General features: G+C 37.7%; 1 long non-coding RNA gene across 1 annotated transcript; it reads left to right on the top strand.

Annotated features, from left to right (window-relative positions):
• Nucleotides 1–68: 68 nt before the first annotated feature.
• LOC143741686 (uncharacterized) lies at nt 69–10,590 on the top strand. Its single transcript, XR_013205193.1, has 2 exons — nt 69–148; nt 10,427–10,590. It is a non-coding gene; the product is annotated as an uncharacterized LOC143741686 (long non-coding RNA).
• Nucleotides 10,591–10,806: the final 216 nt, after the last annotated feature.

The raw sequence follows: 10,806 nt of genomic DNA, 5'->3' as shown, positions 1-10,806 counted from the left end.
AAGCGCGAGCTCTTCCGGGTCGGTGCAGGCTGCGGAGTAAAAACACACACTTAATCTGAATTGGAGCGATCACACGCGTCCGTAACGAACCTTTTAACACAGAGAGAGAGAGGGGGACGTGGACGCACGGGCCGCGGAGAGGGAACAGGTACCGCCCGCGTGCGTTCGGTGGCACGACGCTTTTCTCCTTGAGCCGTAATAACGCAGTCCGTTAGATGCCAGACTGATGCTTTATAATGCATGAGATGACCGATAGCGGATTGACCGTTTGAATTTCTGTTTTTATTCACTAAACTCTTGCATAAGCTAAACTATATTTTGTAAAAAAAAAAATAATAATAATACAATAGCCTATGATATTCGTTGAAATTAACATATCCTAGATGCTGTTCGTATCTTTCCAATGTTTTAGCACATTTAAAATTGTAGGGCTAACACGCGGAAATAAATAGCTAAAACACGCGGGCTTAAACACAGATATTTAAATAGAAATATTACGTCTTTCTAACTTAAATATGTGATGTGTAGGCTATAACACAAATGCGATAAGCTATTCTAAATACAATTAAAAGCAGATGCTGCTGTAGACTGCAGATTCATGATGGCCATTCCTAAACAAAATAGTTTATTGTGACCATGCGCATGCCATATGTTGGTGGATAAATCGAGATTTGATTATATAGACTATCACATCATCAAGCATTTATTTTTTTATCATCGCTCTTTTATATTTGACGTTGCCTTTATTGAAATAATAAAATGTAGATATGGTTGAATGCTCTGTTGCAGGTTTGCACTGGGAACTCATAGAAGGTCTTTGACTCCTTTGAGAACGTCAGAAATCAGAACACATGCAATGTAATCGCGGTTCAGCTACACTTCCTATTCGAAATACAACCATAGTGTTTTTCTTTCTTGTGATGTGCAGATTGCAGATGACAAGCAGCTGTTTCGGCTAACACGCCCGTTTATTGACGGAATGGCTTTCTGTTCTCTTTATGGGGGGGGGGGGGGGGTCGAGGGTGTGTGTGTGTGGGGGGGGGGGTGTTGGATGATGTGCAACAAAGAGAGAGAGAGTTAGAGAAAAGGAGATATGGCGGTGAAACGGCTGTGACAAAGAAAATGAAAGAAAGAAAGAAAGAAGGTGTGTGTGTGTGTGTGTGTGTGTGTGTGTGTGTGTGTGTGTGTGTGTGTGTGTGTGTGTGTGTGTGTGTGTGTGTGTGTATTGCTCTCACATTGCGTTGGGGCCAGTAAACTGATCACACCAATATCTGTCTTTGGAAAAGAAATTCAATTAAGGTCGTAAATTAAAGATAATTGACTGAAACGGCAATATAAACTTACAGGCACAGCAACATCGAGCCAAAACGAGGCTCTTTAAAAAATGAATTATTCAATGTTTCCAAAGCAAGAAGAAGACCTCAAATGTTATGTATTTGATTTAATAATGGAATTAGGCTAAGGCACATCCAGAAGATAATGATTTGATAATCTGTCTCAGTCTTAAATAAAGTGCTTAGTCAAATAAACAGCACCCCTAATATCTATGTAAAAATGTTTTTTAATATGCGTCGATGATGAATGCGAGATGTAATGAAAACAACAAAAAGTCAAATGAAGAAATATTGCACAGATAATTAGAACAAATGTGATTGAATAAATATGAATAAATATGATAAACACAGATTAACGTCAACGGTGGTATCATTTTTTTTGTATTAATTAGTTCAATCTATTTCTTTTGAGAGCCAATTAATTTCAAAATCAATTTTCTCTTCTTTCGTATGATCTTTTATCTCTGAATGCATTGCATAAATAAGGGAAAATACTGATTTATCGACATCATCCATTTCGCAAATAAAACAAATATGAGTTGGCGTGTGAGTGTGTGAAGTAAAATATTGTAAAATGAAAAACGACAATGAAGTCCTGCATTTTGCGGTCGGTTTTGAGGGAAATGCACAATATTATTTTGAACCTGCTTTAAGGTTTGTGTAAACAGGCAATTTTGTGGGAGCATAATTTTGAGGGCAAAACACACACACACACACACACACACACGCCGGTCACACAAACACAGTTGCTTCTCGTGCCGTGAAAATCAGTGATTAATGTCGTATAGTTGACGTGAACCTCAGCGTGACACCACAGCTGACAACAGCCAAGTGAAAACCTTGAGTTTGATACTAACACACAGCACTTGTTTATTCCACTAATTTATTTATTTATGCTTTTGGTATTTATAACTCTCTCAGTCTTATCGGCAGATAGAGCAGGGGATTATGATATCACGTTTATAAAGCGATTAATTTTCAGCAGCAGAAAGCGGGGTGGTCTGTTTAAACACTTTGAGCCAATGTGTCGCTCAGTTGAGTTGTTTGGACAGCCTCTCAATTCGGCGTCCATTTGCGCCTAGCCGTATTAATTTATCGCATGTTTATCAGTCGCTATTGATCTTATTCGCGTTAGCCACCCGAAGGTTTTATTATTGCCATTACGGACCATAATACTGTGTTCAAAACCATCAATATAGTAAAAAAATTCCAATTTAAATGGTGCAGCATTAGAAAATAGACATAGGTTTATTCTCTCTCTCTCTCTCTCTCTCTCTCTCTCTCTCTCTCTCTCTCTCTCTCTCTCTCTCTCTCTCTCAATATATAGGCCTATATTTTAACATTACATTCTGAAAAAAAGAAGAATTTCGATGGACCCCCTCCCCCTATATATATATATATATATATATATATATATATATATATATATATATATATATATATATGGGGGGGGCATCAAAATGCATCTTTTTTTTTCAGAATGTAATGTTAAAATCAGGACACAATGTTGCCTCTCTCGCTCTCTCGCTCTCTCTCTCTCTCACTCTCTCTCTCTCTCTCTCTCTCTCTCTCTCTCTCTCTCTCTGTTTTACCATTCTCCAACCGTGTGTTCCTCACCCTACAACCATAAGCCTGTTTTTTTTTTTTTTTTTTTTTTTTTTTTGTTCCAGCTGCCTCTTCCTCCCGATTTGATTTGAAAATATTAGGCCAAGGTGGGGAGAATTATAAACGACTGGCGCTTATCTGCTCCGTGCCCAGATCCTGCAGGATCAGAGAGTCTGATTAAGAAAGAAGGCAGAGCCATAATGATGAGGAATAATGAATCCTTATCTCGCGCCTCCAGATTATCTGCCTTTCAGCGCGCCATGTTTTGTTACATGGGATAATTTATTGCATCTAATACATCACAATGAATCTGATGGGGAAAAGTGATGGCCAATGTTGTGAAAGAGGATGCTTTTTTTTCTCATCCCGGGGCATTGAAATGCCTTTGCGATTTTTAATTGGTAAAAAAAAACAAGGGGGGTATCTGATCAAAAATAAAAATAATAATAATAAAAAAGCACAGGTAATCTTGCCTTCTAGTGCTCATATGCTGCACTATAATTAGTGTCAATTTCGACCAGAAATTAACAACAACCACCTGCCATCAACTGCAAGGCTGGTGGAGGCAGAGAGATCCTAATTTCGCATGATTTATTTTTCACCATGAGGAGATAATTAATCATAAACACCAAAAACAGTGCAGTAACGCGGAGATAACGCAATATTTGCATCTAAAAAGATTCGATGGTGCTAATTCTCCTCTACATCATCCCTTCCTCCCCCGCCTATCCAATGAAAAACCTCCGAGATCTTTCATTTTCTATGATTAATCTTAGTGAAATATCATTAATCACCGAGCAGGGGATTTTGGTTGGTGTGAGTGCAGTTCACCTCTTCAGAGCTCCATGCTTGTGGCGTTTGGCAGCAAAACCGTCTTGTAGATATTGCAGGCTACCTGAGCTTTAACGAAAAGCTGCGATAAAGGATATCATTATGATACCAAAACCCTGATATCAAAATAAGATAAAAGATACAACACTAGATACATCTTGTGGTTGTGGCTTTTCCTATCTACATCTTATCAGCCGTTTCATGACACAGGGAAGCAAATCAAAACGCAAAAAATATAAAGCAATGTAAAAAAAAAAAATAATAATAATAATAAATAAATAAAAACAAAATTTAAATAATAATTATTAATATTCGATGTAGACCTATTGACCCGGACTCTTTGGTGTAAAATTTTCTGTAATTTTCAGTAATTTTTTTTATTTTTAGTATTTCTTGGTGTGGCCCAATTCATTTTTTTTTTTCAATTTTAAGAATATTTTCTCTAATGTTTTCTCACTATATTTTGGCACCACATTACGCTTTGTCTGGGTCTATATATAATATTTATTTAGTTCTGTGGTTTAAGCTTGATCAGTCATTTTCTGCTGCAGAGATGTTATCGCTTTATTTATTTCCCCTATATCCAGCATCTCAGGGCACGTCAGAGAGAAAGAAGAGGGGGCAGAAACGAAAAGAGCGAAAGGATATTAGAAAGGGACGCGGAAAGAATTCGAAAGAGAAATGGGAGATTTCTCACGCACTGTTACATTTTCATTGCATGGGCCTACGTAATATGCAAATGACACTTCTTTTTTAAGTTAGGCCAAAGCATTTTTTCTTGATTTATTTTTTTCAGACAACCCAGATATTTGGATTTCTCAACGGGTTCCTTTAGGATTAGGCCTTTTGGTGACAAACCAGCATTTATCAAAGCACATCATAATAAGCTATCTTTTTTTGTAGAACTGTTTGTTGGTAGAGATGCGCAGATTGGCAGGAGAGAAGAGAGGGTAACAGAGATGGAGAGAGTGAGATGAGTAGATTAACTAATGAAATGGATGACAGGGGAATTGGACACAAATGCGCGCGTTACATCATTGCCTGCTCTCCAGGGGCGCGCGCACAATGGCATCGCTTTATCTGCACTAAACCTGCTCTAACGAGACGTTTATTAAAAGTGTCCTGACTTACTCCCATGTGAAATAGGATTTATGATTTGACTTCTCTTTACACGCGACATGCAGGCATAGCCACAATCGCCCCGGTTTCACCTGGAATCTCTGTTTTTTGGGGTTAATGTAAGCAGTTAGAGGCCACTCAGAGAAGGCTTTTGTCGAAAGGTGTCCGGTATCTTTGCCTTTAACGATTCAATAAATACCAATATTTCTCCTTTTCTCCTTCTCTCTTCTTTTAATGTCGCCTTTACTCGCTTGATGAATTCATTTAAGTATTGTGTGTGGGGGGGAGAAGGGGTCTTTAAGCCTCTTACTCAATGGCTATTTGTTGGTACCTCGAGTGTGTGAGAGAAAGCGGAGAATAGAGAGCCTGAGAGAAGAGGAGGCAGACTTGATTTTCATTGCAATCTTTGGAACAAATAGCGAACATTTACCGTTTACACGCCGCCTGGCGACGCGCTGGCGCTGCAGGCTCGAGCGAGCCGGTCTAAGATGACCAGAGAGCCTTTGGAGAGCGCGAGCCCCCGGCTATCGTGTTCTCCAGATCCCCCCGCGCGCGCGCGGATCCGGTTTCAGGCCGGGCTTGTCCGCGTTCTGCTTTGCTGCCGCACGCCTTTAAATGAGTGTCAAAGAGCCAAATATCAAATAGCATCGGGTCAAGCCAATTTGAAGAACGCCCCCTCCCTCATCTCCACTCTAAACGGTCCAGCTTAGCTCCAGCCAGTGAAATTAGGTTAGACAAACAACGGCTCTTTCTCTTATATTCGCGACAGAAAAACGATAGAAAGACAATTAAGATTGTGTTGATTTGGTACCTTTAGTCGATGTAGACGCGACATCATTTGACGTGAATGAAAACGAGGCTGCGATGGACGTATACTGACGGTTTAGGCCTTAGATCACGTTTATTTTTCATTTCTGGATATATATGATATATTGTGGAAAATGTAAAATAAACGTGATAGCCTATATCCAGCCTGCTCAATATTTCTTAGGCCTGCTGTGGTGCAGATACACACATATAAATATATTTATATATATGTATATATATATATATATGTATATATATATATATATATATATATATATATATATATATATATATATATATATATACATATAAATATATATATATATATATATGTATGTATGTATATATATATATATATATATATATATATATATATATATATATATATATATATATATATATATTATATATAAACAAACTTTTATGTTAGATGCGATTAATCGATGACACCGCATGTATATAGATTTGACAGCATCGAATAATCGACACCTAAAAGTGGTGTGTATAATATGTGTGGCTATATATTATACTATACTATATACAATGTATATATATATATATATATATATATATATATATATATATATATATATAAATGCTATACACATATATAAACACAAACTTTTATGTTAGATTGGATTAATCATGATTAATTGATTTGACAGAACTAATATAGCCTATATATACACGCACACATACACCACAGCAGGCTGAACTTTGGCCAAATGCCTCGTTGCCAGTCGCGTCAAATTAAAAATGGCGTCTACCATGAATGGGGTCCAGCCCATTTTCGCGATAAAAACAGATCGGACAAGCTGACATAATACGTTCCCAGTGCAACAAAAATGTGCGCCAGTTCGAGCTTCCACCATGTCTCGGATTCATCAACAACTTTGATCTCCATTCACTTTACTTGTATTCTAATTTATGCAGTGCAATTAATCTGGGTAATTGAAAAAATACCCATTGCCTGTGAGCACTGCGCCGAGCTAAATCCTATCCGATAACGAATTTTAAAAGCACAACCTTCCCCATCTTTATAGGCGCACTAAAGCACCAATTCATTATCGGCCTTAAATAAATAAAAAAGAGACAGTGGCACCTTTGGCAGTAAATATATGCTGCGTTTCAAAATACAATTTTTATAGTGGAGAAAAAAGGAGCGCGGTTTGTGAGTTGGCTTTTTTGATTGACACCCTGTCCCCAGGATCATGTTTAATCCCTGCTTCACTCCAGTCTTTTCATAACTCATTTCTCCGCGAGAGATGGGGACCCTGATGGTTGCCTGGGAGACGGCGATAGCGCTAAGCCATTTCCATGTCTGCAGCCCATTTGCAACAAAGGTCGTCACAAAGTCATTCCCCGACACAGCGCGCGTTTATGATGACACTTTCCCGTTCTTTTTTCCTCACCGAGCGCGTGCGCGCGCTGCCCAACATCAGCATCTGATGACGCAACTGCCCTTTCTGATCAAAGGAGATGCATGGCCTCGTGTAGGTGTCTTTATTCCGCACTCCCCCCTTTCTATCACTCCCTCCCTCTCTAAGGCGCAAGGAGAAAAATGCCTTTACTTTCAGTCTAAATAGGCCTACTACAGAGAGCGCGAGGCGCTCTACCGTTTTATTTTGACATTTTGTATCGACAATCTATTCCACCCTTTCAGTGAGAAGGATGCATTTTGCATGACTGGGAAGCATGCCGGGAAAACTGAATAGGCTGAAAAGCTGCGCTTCGGTGTCATGCGACAAAACTCCATGGTGCACTAGCAAGGGAGCAGGGTTTACTTATGGTTTGCACGTATGATAATTACATTCATTCATTCTTTTATGAATGCTTAAGTGGGTTGCTTGTCTGTTCGCATACAGGGAAGAACGGGGCTAGTTGTCACACTGCGAAAATGTATGCTATGTCTGAACTATTTTGTTCAACGTTAAAATATTGTGATTTTTTTTCCTCGAAAATAAAACCTCATTTTACTCGAAAGGTTGAACTGTGTTGTCAGATCGGGGCATTTTATTACAATATTTGCTTGTCAAAACAATGTAATGGTATGTTGTGTTATCTTTTATATTGTGTGTGTGGCCTGGTAAACCCTACATTATGGGGATGTCCCCACAAAGATTGCAGTATTCGAAATCCTTTTCCATGTGGGGACATCTTTTGGTCCCCATGAGGAAAATAGCTTATAAATCATATTAAGTGATGGGGTTCTTTTTGTATTTTTTTTATATAAAAATGCAGAAAGTTTTCTGTGATTAGTATAGATTTAGGAGTATGGTTAGTGTAAGGGGACAGCATATTTGTTCAGTATACAAATAATTATGTCTATAAAGTCTCCATAAAACGTGTGTGTGTGTGTGTAGTAGTAGTAGGCCTAGTAGTAGCAGTAGTAGTAGGCCTATATAAAAAGGCAACAAAAGGCTTTTAAATGGGAGGTTCTCATTGTGACAACTTACCCCATATACTATGACAGTTTTACTGTTTAAAATGCGCAGAAGAATTGACAGAACAAACCGTGAGGAATAATCAGTGGAGTAAACAGTGTGACAACTAGCCCCGGTCTCCATTCACAGTTAGGGTTCAGACTCCATTCAACTGTTCAGACATTTTTCTTGGAATGTTCATAAACAATAGCTTGTTAAACTTGGCAGTTATGACGACAAACGATACGCCTCACACCCCTTTGCGATGTACACTAAGAATCCCTCCCCCAGATTCGTTTTGTTTATTCTTTCTCTTCTTTCCTCATCAGAAGTAGAAAGTTTATAGCAAATGTCGTAAGGGCAGAACGCGATGTGAGTTGTGGAAGGCAGATAGAGCGTTCATTAGTGCCTTTAGTGAAATAATTACCTATCTCCCCGCTGCACCTTCACGCTGGAAGTTCGCGTGACGCCCACGAGGCTGATTATGTTAAACCCACGCGTGCGCGCGCCAGCATTCAGGCTATTGATCAGGCTATTCAAACATCACGCGCGCACCCTCTTTAATTGCACAAGGAGCTTCGGGCTGAGAAGAAACGCGAAATAAATAAATATTCTAATTAAAATGTATTCGAAATTCATCTGCGTTGGTGTCATATCACGTCCTTAATTGCTTTTGAAGCTTGTCGTTTCAAAACAATTGATAAAGAAACGCGCTACCTTTGCGTAAAAGGAAGATAAGCTCCTAGAGTAGCTTACAGTGCCTCCGATAAATCACAATTTCACTCTCACAAAAAGTATGCAGCAAACACATACAGAAGAAAAACTTCAAAAAGGGATGTAGGCTATTGTTCACCTTAAAAGGCCTGTTCACAATCTTACAGATCGCAAGGGTAAAACCATTTTATATGCCTGTAAATGGCCAATGTGAATTATAAGAGGGGTTAATAACCAAAGTGTGCAATATATGGAAAAATATATGAAATGAAAGGAACTTTGATGCCCAACTTTAGGCTTGATCCCGTGATGAGTAGGCTATCAGTAATACTCTACCACATCCTTTTTCATTGTCCGAATGTTAAATGTTTCTTCAAACAGGCTGATAAAATCCTTTTAACATTGTGTCTTGATAGCATTGATGGCCTGCTGCATGCTTTAATGAAAGCAAATGAGATTACACCCATTGTTGCGGGTCAGTTGATGTGGAATATGTTTAACCTTAAAGATCCACTAAACTGCAGCTTGTTTTATATAGCCTACCTTTTAACTAAGTAGTATTTTTACAAAATATTTAACTTGTAAAATGGTTAGTTCTTAAAAAATTCAAGTCAAGTAAAAAAAAATAATAAAACAAATCTATAGCTATACGTAGCCTAATCGGTAGGCTAAATCATAAAAAAAAAATTGATTTTGATATATAGCATTAAGCTTTTGTTTTAAGATGAGCAGAGTGGCTTTAGTCTGTTTGCATTAACTTTGCTTTTCAAATTATGGATGAATAAAGTTCATATTAAAGTCAATGTGTTGATGTTTATTGACTTACAAACACCGTTGTCCTGTATTATAAAGTTCACCAACAGGGGGTGCCGTGATTTGATTTCTTCTTCATCATCATCATCATCATCATCTTCATCATCCTTGTATTAGTCTTTGTAGTAGGCTATTAGTTCATAGCTATTTTTGTGTAGACTATTTGTTGTTTTTTGTGTTTGCATGCGTTATTTTGAAGTCTGTTTAAAATAACTTTTTTGTCCTGTACCACGCGTAGCATTATCTTGGACTGCGTCAATTTGCGTGGATCCTTTTAGTTTGCTTGATTTCTTTATGAAGATGTATTTTAAAGATTTGATTTAGCTGCCACTGTTTGTTTGTTCAAAGTTATTTGTAGGTTACATAAGTCGATTACAACACTCAAACATATAAGTAGGCCTATATAGTTTTACAGAAGCTATAAAACACACGGCCAACTGAAGGCAAAAAAAAAAACTGCAAGGAAGAAACTACATAGGCTACATTGACTTTTAAAAAAAGTCTTAATATCTTATGTCAGTTATGGAAAGGTTTCGATTTTTTTAGATACACATTAAGTTTTTGTAGTATAGAAATGTTTGCCTGTTTTCTCAGAAAGCTACAAAAATATATCAATAAAGCACAGACAAGGAAGTACCATTTCATTGCAAATTCATAACATAACTTGTTAATGTTAAACCAAGCTGCTTTATTTTAAGATTATCATTAGACTTCTGTGTATATGGGTGTATTAATCAATCTGCCATGAAATGCCTTGTTTTTTTCTCTTCTCACCTTTAGAGGAAACTTGTGTCTCTCCTCTGACCTCTTCACGCGACCTCTGACCTTTGTGGAAGCTGTGAGTGACGTTTATCTTCTAATCTGCAAAAACTAACATCACTCAGAAGAGCCTTCACTACATGCATGTATAAATGTGAATGTAATTAAAGTGCTTGATGAATGGCTTGATGAATTGTTTTCCTTGATCATCAAAAACGAACTGATACAATGATACCATCATCTACGTTTATGACATGGGGGTATTTTTTTAATTAAATAGCACAAACAAATAATGATTAATGAAATACAGCAACAAGCTTTTCATGCTTGTTTTATGAACTAGTGTGGAATACACTTCATACATTCACTAAAACTCACATCGACACCCGTTACTTTTCAAA

Source organism: Siphateles boraxobius, unplaced genomic scaffold (genome assembly GCF_051911475.1).
Source record: "Siphateles boraxobius isolate OS27281-9 unplaced genomic scaffold, OSU_SipBor_1 19, whole genome shotgun sequence".
Taxonomy (NCBI): Eukaryota; Metazoa; Chordata; class Actinopteri; order Cypriniformes; family Leuciscidae; genus Siphateles; species Siphateles boraxobius.
The sequence above is the reverse complement of the archived record's forward strand: the minus strand, read 5'-3'. Positions and strand labels throughout refer to the sequence as shown.